Below are 10106 nucleotides of genomic sequence, written 5' to 3'. Positions count from 1 at the left end.
CCTGGGGGCTCGGCGGGAGCTGTTGGTGCTGCAAGAGGGGGCTGGGCAGCCGCCTCACGACAGGGCAGGGCCTCTGCCTCGAACCCAGTCTATTTTTTATTGCTCTAGAAGTACCAACCTCTCTTATTCCACTTCATTTTTTGGATTTTTTTTCATTTTTCGTTTTTTTTTTTTTCATTTCTACTTTATTCTGCTTTTCTCTGGTAGTCAGTGGCTACGCCACCCTGACATTTCTTACAATAACGTTTGTGATTTTCAGGTTTTCTATCCATGAAGAGATTTTTGAGAAAAAATACAAAGGTGCTCAATAATTTCAGAAGCTATTATGGAACAAATCAGTACAATTGATGAAAGAAGGGCTTCATTTTTGTCAATAGGATTATCAAACTGTGAAGTAACAATTCAGCTGGTAGACAATTCACAACGTTATTTCATGACCTGTGCTAGTCAGTCGTATTTGCCGTGAAGACTGACATTTTATTTCCATCTTGAACACATCCAGCTTCAAAATCCGTGGATTGTTTTGCTTTATAAAGAGCCTTATAAAGGCTTTGTAAAGAGCCTCCTATTGTCAAAGTGTCCTTTCCTCCATAGGTTCCTACATTGTGTATCGTAGATGAAACAAGCCTATGGATATTTGTAACAGCTTTCTAACCTGCAAATTTCTTTGCAAATAGATTTACAATTACGCAGATCCTGGGGCAAAGACCATTTGGTTTTCGTTATTTTCTCATTGCAGAGCATGCTGGGAAATTTTTGAAAGAAGTGTTATCCAACTGTAGCACTAGATATTTAGATACTGCTAAACATATGGTATTACTTTTAATTGTAATGACAGATGGATAAGAAACTATCTGTGCTTGAGCAAGTGGTGTTTAATTTCAATTACTAGAATAAAGCCTGAGTTTTTAATCCCATAAAGATCATCCCTAAACTGACTTAAGGATTAAAACATTTTAAATGTATCCCTACGGGCCTGAGTTTTACTATTCTCCTTCCAGGTCTGACCTACTCTTCCTCTGTTTTTCATCGACTTCCAAATTGTTCTCTGCTAACCCATCGACCTTTGAGAGATTAGGAGGACACAATATTGTTATTTCTTTTTTGGTGTTCAGCTCCTTCCTAAGTGTTTTACAAGCATGCACCTACAATTATTTGGTTTATGCTTTATTCAGTTTTATGCTTTATGAACAGCAAAACTTTCATATGCATGCTTCCTAGCTCTGCAGAGGATTGTTCAGATTTCCTGCTTCTCAGCTCTTCCTATACATGCTAAGCTCAAATTCCCTGTTCAAGGTCCAAAACAGCCCTTCAGAGAAGCATAGGCCAAGCAGTGAGGAGGAGCTCCTTTAAACAAAAAAAATCTTATTTCCTGGCTTATATGTGTAATTTACATGGAACTGCAACTGACTTTAAATTCCAAGCAAACAGCCTAGAAGCCATCATGGACTCCCATTCTGACAGGGAGAATGAAACTTGCATCATACCATTGGCATCTGTGTTGCTGTTTCCGTTTCCACTGAGTAATTGCCGGAATGCTAGGGCTGGCAACACTGCCGCTGTCTCAGAATGCAGCTCAGGAATTGCTCCTTGGACTACAAAAGAGGTCAGAAGGGACTGTCTGAGCAAATAGTCTGCTCCTTTGTTTCCTTCCACACTTTTTAATTTTTAAAAATATATTTACTTGCTTTGCATCAGGAACTTGCCTGACAGATCAGTCTGCAAAGCTTCTACAAGGCTCTTGAGAACTATGGTTGGATCCCTTGGCAACTGCACTGGCCTGCTTTTCTCTTTACAGGAGTGTCCAGCATTTGCTGTGCTTCAAATCCTGGCTTATCTCTGAAAGCTGCTTTTTCAGAAAAAGCACTGCAAGTCTGTAGAATCACAGAATCATGTAGACTACTTAATTTCTACAGTAAGCATGATCCAGATACTATTTCTAGCATCCCCCCTTAATGGCCAAAATGGGAATGAGGATAGAAGGATACCTCGGTTTATATTCTGTTCTCTCCCAGTAAGCAGCTCTGAGTCCCAGTTTGGCTTTTTGAGCCCCCTCCCAGCTCTCCGCTAAACAAATGGGAGGCATTCGTCCAACTACAGGTTAATATACTCTCTTTGCAGATTCCTTCTGTTCTTTGGGCCCGGTTTCTCTACTCAGGTAGATGTGCAGTTATGTGAGTTGCAAGCTTCCACTTCGATTCAGCAACTCTTCTTGCTAAGGTAAGTTCCTCTGCAAGGTGCAGACGAGTGGTCCTTAATATTTATACAAATGACCATCCTGTGGGTGAGTTCAATGAACGGGGCACGTCTGCAGAAAGACTGATGACGGCATAGCTTGCAGGCTCACGTAAACAGTCACAGCATGCACAGCCTCTTAGGCGTGATTGCATGTGTTCTGAAGGAACATTTCCACTAAATTTTCCCTAGCCAAAGGAAGAACAGAAGTAAGGTTCCGTATCATAGCTGAACTATCTGCTGTCATCATTAACTTAAACTGTTGCGCTCCCCTCCAGAAAATCCAAGACAAACATATATAATAGAAGCTGGAGTTGGCTTGCATGTTTATGAAGGGCCCCTTTCACACATCTTCGCCATAGCAACATGCAGTTCTCAGAAGTGGAATCTTTCCTTGACGTGGGGTGAAACAAAGCACTGCCCAGAGAGAAAGCTTTGTCCGTGGTTAATGTTGTCCCTGGACAAGAAGTGACTGTTACAAAAAGCAAGTTTAGTTTCTGCTACCCATTAAGCAGTAGCACATTCTGGGCAGTTGATGTTGATAGGTTCGTGAACTATCTATGATAAAAAGTAATGAACGCCCATGAAACTTTTTAATTTGGCTTCATTTCCCTGGAAGGATTAGAAGAGTAAGGAGATGCTTTGTTTCCCAGGAAACCTGGGCTAGAGGGTAATAACATGATCTGTCAAACTGTGAAAAAATACTAAGGAAAAACAGGTTATCAAAACTGTCGCTCAAGGTTTAATTGGAAGGAATTCTTCTGCTATGTATGACAGTTAAGATGGTTTTGAGCTGATCTAGCTGGTTAGGTCAGCATGGAAAATGAGGTGTGGTACGAGTTCTGTGATGAGTCACAGGGGGTCCAGAACAGCTGTACAGGGATAACTTCACTTGGCCTAGGCCTAAGAGTCTCCGTTGTGGATTACAGTGTGAGCAACCACTGAATATGAGTGTTTAGACCACAGAAGTGAATGGCATTTGCCTGTGCATGGCCTGATTTCATGTTACTGAATATACATTCCTTTTCTTTTCTACCATGCTTTATAACACAAAACCCTTATATAGCTTTAAAACCATGCCAGCAATAATAGAGTGTGAGATACTGTTTCTTCATATGGCCTTTCTGTCCTTATAAACTGGCAATTTCCAGGACAGTTGTCATATTACAATGCAAGCTTTAAACACAAAGTTAAAAAATGTTTCAAAAAGGGCAGCTGTTGAATGAGTCTTTAATGAGGTGAGATGAGCTTTCCCTGAAGTACAACATATTTTGGCAATGCCTACCTTTCTTCTACTCCCTCTTTCGTATGTGATCCCTGAACTGTTCTGGAGCTGAGGCAGATTTCTTCGTGATAATTATTCCAAGAAGAGCCATCTTCATCTTCGCCATGCTGCTTGGCAATGGAGAACATGCTGGTCTGAAGTAGTACACACTTCTCCTTGATGTAAAAGGAGAGGATCCAAATGCATGTTTTGTTTTGTGGTATGTTTGCTGTCCTGGTTGTGGCTGGGACAGAGTTAATTTTCTTCCTAGTAGCTGGCATAGCCCTGTGCTTTGGATTTAGCATGAGAAGAATGTTGATAACCCCCTGATGGCTCAGTTGGTGCTAAGCGGTGCTTACACCAGGCAGGGCCTTTTCAGCTTCCCCTGCTCTGCCAGGGGCACAAGGAGCTGGGAGGGGGCACGGCCAGGACAGCCCACCCCAACTGGCCCCAGGGCTATTCCAGACCATATGACGTCATGCTCAGTATAGAAACTGGGGGGAGTCGGGCGGGGGGAGAACGATCACCGCTTGGGGATGGGCTGGGTGGGTGGTGAGCAGTCGCATCACTTGTTTTTCCTGAGTTTTCTTTTTCTTGTTTGCTGTTGTTGTTTTCCTTTTCACTGCTATTATTATTATTATATTTTGTTATTTTTATTATTTTATTTCAATGATTAAACTGTTCTTATCGCAACCCACGAGTTTTCTTACTTTTGCTCTTCCGCTTCTCTTCCCCATCCCACTGTTGGGGAGGGGAGGGAGGGTGAGCGAGCGGCTGTGTGGTGCTTAGTCCCTGGCTGAGGTTAAACCACAGCATTACTTATACATGGCATGTTAAAAAGTAATTGTGCCTTAGCATTCCTTCCACCACTAATAAGAATGTCCTGTTCAACCTGAACCTTATCTCTCCAAGGTCAAACTGTGCTGCTTTTCACCTTGAAACTAAAACTGCATGGTAGAAACTAGTGACCTTGCTCTATGCACTTCTGGAAAAAGCATAAAGATAGATCCTTACCTGTACATGTCATTCTAAGGTAAGACCTTAATACTTCAAAACTATAATATTCTAAAATGCATTCTTATAGTGTCAAAGTCAGGTAATATTCGGGCAATGCAAAGAATGTGGCCCAAGCATTGAGCCTTAAAAATTCATTTTATTCTTCGAATATGTTATACTGGCCATGGTGGAGAATGTGATGTAAGTACAAATAAAAGACTATAGTAGGGAAGGATAGCACAGGATTCAACACTGTCTTTTACAGACTCTGCAAATTATTCTTGGACTGCATATACCAAGAAGTGGATGCATACTTGGACATGTACTTTTCTCCTTTATTTACAGACTTCTCAGTGTGAAGGGTTGACATTATAATCCTCATTCTTACAGACTGAATGCCTTGAGGTACTGCTAGTGCTCCCCGGTCTTAATGCCCACGGACACATGAAAAGGCTGTTTTTCCAGAGCTTCTGGCTTTTGTATGTTTGTTTATTTTGGGCTCAGGATGCTTTCACAGGTCTATGAGGCATGTATCACAACCAGTGTGAGGCCCAGCATGAAAGTGGAGATTTTCTGCAGAGACTGGGAACTCTAAGTTCTTGAGTACTTGTCCTAGCTCACCCTTGTGGTTTACTCCCATGTAAATGTGTTCTTCTCTCCAGGGAATTAAAATCTAATACATTAAAAATGGTCTAAGAGTGACTTATTTCATAATGGTCTGGGACTGCTTATCAGAGAAAGCGTATAAAAAGCTCAGCTAATCTCTGTGCTGTATGCCATGATCTAAAGGGAGGGTGTGCAGTTCTGCTTTTTGCCTGGAAACTAACAGGTTTCACGTCCTGTGTCTCAATAGCAGAAATTCAGGGTACGGTACGGTACTGCAAGCATTGCCAGCCATTCCAGGAATACCCCTGGGGCAATGGCCTGGGGGCACATGTAACTTCATCCAGTCAGCACGGAGGTCCCAAAGGCCTCGACTCACAATCTGCATCATGGACTGGAATGTGCTGCTTGCTGCTGTCTTGATTTGAAATTTGTTTGAGCCAAGTAGGAAAAGGAAACTGTTCCAAAGGGCAACGGAAAAAAGAAAGTTACTTAAATTCAAAGCGTATGCCTCAGAATCAAGGAAGTTTACTAGACAGGTTTTAAACTACAGATTTCTGCGGTCCTTCAAAAATGCGTCAAGACTGGAATGTGAAATAAGAGAACTGAGTGGTGAAATGTGCCACATATTTTCTGCATTTGACTTTACTGACATAAAGGATGGTGGTGAATTGTAACATGATGAGAAATAACAGTTCCACCAGTGATTTCTGTATGTTGGGTCAGCTCCTGGGGATTGAATGAGTGATGTAAATTGCCTGGCACGCTCCCACCAACAGATTCTGACTTCAGATCTACCTCTAGCTGGCATAATCATTCTAGCAATGGAAGAGGAGGACTGTAAGCAGCAGGGATTGACTAGCACTTGCAGGGCTTGCATCTTATTATGATGATGGATGGGGTAGCTCAGCAGACATCAGAGGTCCTTAAAGAGAAGTGTCTGCTTCCACAGAACTGCTTTACGCTAGGAATTGATAGAGATTTAGACATTTTTTCGAGTTCACTGTATAACGACAGCAGCAGAAGATAATGTATGAACTGTAGCAGGTGCTCAGTACCACAGAGAAATGCTCACTAAGACCCAAGACAGATAGATATCTGAACATGTATTGTTTATTGTCTTAAAGAATGTAATTTTGTTCTTTTTGTTCGTTAAATAGAAAAAAAACAAGGGAACCAAAAAAGTCTAGTAAGACGATTTTTTTTGTATTTCACTGCATGCTTGATGGCTTTCAATCAAGAAAGATAGCTTTTAAAACAAACAGGCAAACGGTATTTTGGAATTAAAGAGCTACACCATTTGTAGCACTTGGTTAGTGTTATATCTGGGGGACCACCAAGCTGCCTGCTATACCCTTACTGTAAAATGCACAGAAAAATTCTGCCTGTGTTGTAGCAGAAGAATATTTGGACACAGAGTTCAGTTACCTAAGAGAAGTTTTGGTTTCTGTTGCAAGGAATCTTCAACAAGTTTATGGTAAATGATTTTATTAATTTTGGGGAAGATTTCTCTGCTAATCATCTCAGGCTACATAACGGTAATGGCTCCACTTCCAGTAGTGTGACTCAAGTTACCCATGTGAAAGCCTGGCAACGGGAGTGCCTTCTTCCTCCTCCTCGCTCACAGAATAAATTTCTCCACTGGGCTGCACGTTGACTTCAATAGCTTTTGCACATACAAGGCTTCTTCAGAGCATGCCTACTTGGTAGGTCTTCGGGGGGTATAGGCAGAGATACAGTGCCACTCTTCTGACTGGGCAGACTCTTTATGTGCACTGTGAATGTTGTGGGAACTTTGTGGTCCAGAGTCTAAGCACCAGTTAAAAGTAAGTATCCCTGCAGGATGAGCTGTTGCTGAGAAACATCATCTCAGTCACCGACTGAGGAGTCTAAATAGGTTTTCTGAAGTTTACCCATGAGTTACTCCTTTGCAAGGACAAAATAGAAGGGAAAGATCCAATATGAGGTTCATTCTGCCATGTAAATGCTTGCTTCTCAAATGAAATGAAATGGTGCCGAGTTTTGCATGCATTTTCCATGGAAATTTGCTAGGAAGCAGATGAACTGAGAAGAGGAGGAACTCTTAAAAATCACATATCTGAAGCTATTCTTGTCCCATTTATACAAAGTTGTTGCATCTGTACCAACTGCTAGCATGTTAGAGCTGTACAAAATGTCCTCCCAGATCAAATGAACTCATACAAATTCAGATATATTTGGCAACTCATAAAGGTATTGAACTGTTCATGTATCTGGGTAAAAAAATCGAGTACTTTTGATTTTAAGACCAAAGTCAGGCGCTAATAGCGACTGATGTTTTTCTCAAGAACCTGCCACTAAGACCAAAATTTCCTTTTTCATGCTAAGTCAAATTTGCTCCATGTCTATCATCACTATTTATTATATGCCTAAGTATACAAGACTTCACTGAGTCTTATAACCCTCCTCCCCTTCCCCAATTCCTACCAACCCCTGTAAGAAGCACTCACTGGGGACTGTTAAGTTAAAATATTTGCAGTGTGGAAAAGGAAAATCACAGCAGCACTAGGACATAGTTTACTAGGTTGATCCGATTTATTTAATGAAGATCCTTACTCCAATCAGGATAGAATCCAATTTGCTTTTCCACTCACATGCCTCTCTGAGCACTACTTTTCTGCTTCTGCCTTGAAAATTTCACAATTCACACCAATTTCAGGTGTGCCAGAAGAATGAAGAGAAAGCCATTATGCATAACAGTCATATAAACAAATCGATGCAAGGACTTAACACTGAAGACAAGAAAAAAAAAATAGGGTCGAACAGTTACAAAATGACAAGAACAAGGCATATTGTGGGAACTCTTATTCGCAGGCATGAAGCTAGAAAATGAAAGGGGAACTTTAGTCTCACATCTGACTTGCTCAGAATTTTTAAAAAAGGAAATTTTGAAGAAGCAAATGTCTTAAGAAGGCCCAAACAGGCAAGGGAAAAAACCCAGCCTGTTTAATGAAAGTTTTAACATCACTCAGCAGTAACGTTATCCCACCAACCACTGCGGGGTAGCTGGGCTGTTCCTCCAAGACGCCCAGTTATCAGAACACGCATTTTACAAAGAGGGTTCATGTCTAAATTGTTTTCTTCAGAATTAGTTACTAGCTGACTTTTAAAGATGGTTAAAATTTCCATTGTGTGGGGATTCACTTGTTTCTGAACTCAGATTACAGGGTGGGCAAAAATGTGTGCGTAAAGAGATAAACAGTGATGCGAGGGGAAAATATTACTGCAAAGGTGACATTGGCACGCAGAGACATACACAACGTGAAAATGGAGCGTATGCAGGACTTGAGGGGAAAGAAGGTACGTAAGGCTAAGGATAAAAAGACACAGAAGATACTTTGAAGGAAATCTGTTGATGCAATCGAACTGTGATACTGTATGTATACAACGAGCGAAAATTTCTGTCAGGGAGAGCTGCTGCTGCTAGCCACAGCTGCTACTGCCGACTGGAAAGTTGCCAGCGGTTTTAATGGACTTCTACGTTTTCCTGGGTCTTAGGAGTAATAGAAAAGGCCATTAAGAATGGAATAGGATGAAGTGGTTGGGCAAAATAGGGAAAAAGGTGTTGGAGTTTCATTACCATCTGTGAACTGCAGAGGAGAATTTGAGAGACCCAGTTCTAGTGTTTAAATTGTTTGTGTAAAGATGAGCCAAATGACAGGACTCTTCCTTTGAAATCATGCCACAGCTGGATAGTTTGGGCTGTCCTTTATTTCCACTACTCTCACTCTAAATTTTCTTTTCCTGTTCTTCTTCTTAAAACAAACATTACAGAATTCCAGAAGGCTAATACTAGGAAAGTCCTCCCCCTACACTTACATTCTCAAGCTGTTTTCTTAAGCATTTACTGGCAGATACTGATAAAAGTAGATGGACCACTGGTGTGACCAGACCATGTGTTTGTGCATCTGGCATTTCTTTAAAGTCAGTTCTGAGAATTTCACTACTCTGCAAGATGTCCGAAACAATTACATTAGTCCACAGCCTGTACCTCTTCCCACTTCTACGCTCAGTTTGGAAAAAACAAACACATTTGGTGCCTGAGTCTCAGCTTTCATGGTGTGCACGCTACTGAAGCTAAGTAAGTGTATTAGCTTAAATAGGAAGCGTATTTCAAAGGCTGTGTACCACAGCCAGGAAAGCTTTCAGGCACATATGCTCTGAGACGATCTAAGCATGTTCATGATTCAGACTGTGAACAGCTTTAAAAGGGCCAAATTTCTTATGGTTGAATCAGCTAGGAAAGTAATTAAAATAGAAAAGTAAGAATCACTTAAGCATTTCAGAAAAATTTTATTATGGCTAAAAAGCTACTGAAAATGTAGTAGAAAGAAAGACAACATTTACTGTGGTAAATATATATTAAAAGTTTGGAAATACAAGAAACTGAAAAAGCAAGTAGAAGGACCATAATTTTTTTTCCAGACTGTTAGTGCTCTAAACCCATCTATATCAAGAAAAAGAACCCAGCAACAGCATCACTTCATAAGCAGATATAATGGTCATGAAGAATTCAGACATGTTTAGTAAATTTTGCTATTTTGCATTATGGGTATAAAGCAGGCAATATGCCTGTGAAACTAGCCATAACTATCAAGTAGCAATTTTACAAAAAAATCATCATCACCATCAGTTTTTCAGTCAAAGTATTTTTCACAGTGGTTTATGTCATAAAATTCTATGGGCCTGTAAAGATGTTTCAAACCAGATACAAACCCTCTCATTTAGTCCCGCAAAGGCAGGACAAGCACGGACTAGATATTCTGAAGCCACACTAGAGGGCACTTAAACTGTTTCTTCCAGACTAGGTAAAGATCAGAATAGTAGCATGCTTATGGAGGAGCAGCAGCGGACAGAATTGAGCATGGGAATTAGTAGGACTTACTGGTATCAGGTTGGTAGAACAACTGGTGATTTTCCCCAGCAGCCTCCTGTGGGGGAGTAGGTGTAAATTTCCAGGTGTAAATTT

Source organism: Egretta garzetta, unplaced genomic scaffold, assembly GCF_000687185.1.
Source record: "Egretta garzetta isolate BGI_Z169 unplaced genomic scaffold, ASM68718v1 scaffold245, whole genome shotgun sequence".
Classification (NCBI taxonomy): Eukaryota; Metazoa; Chordata; class Aves; order Pelecaniformes; family Ardeidae; genus Egretta; species Egretta garzetta.
The sequence above is the reverse complement of the archived record's forward strand: the minus strand, read 5'-3'. Positions refer to the sequence as shown.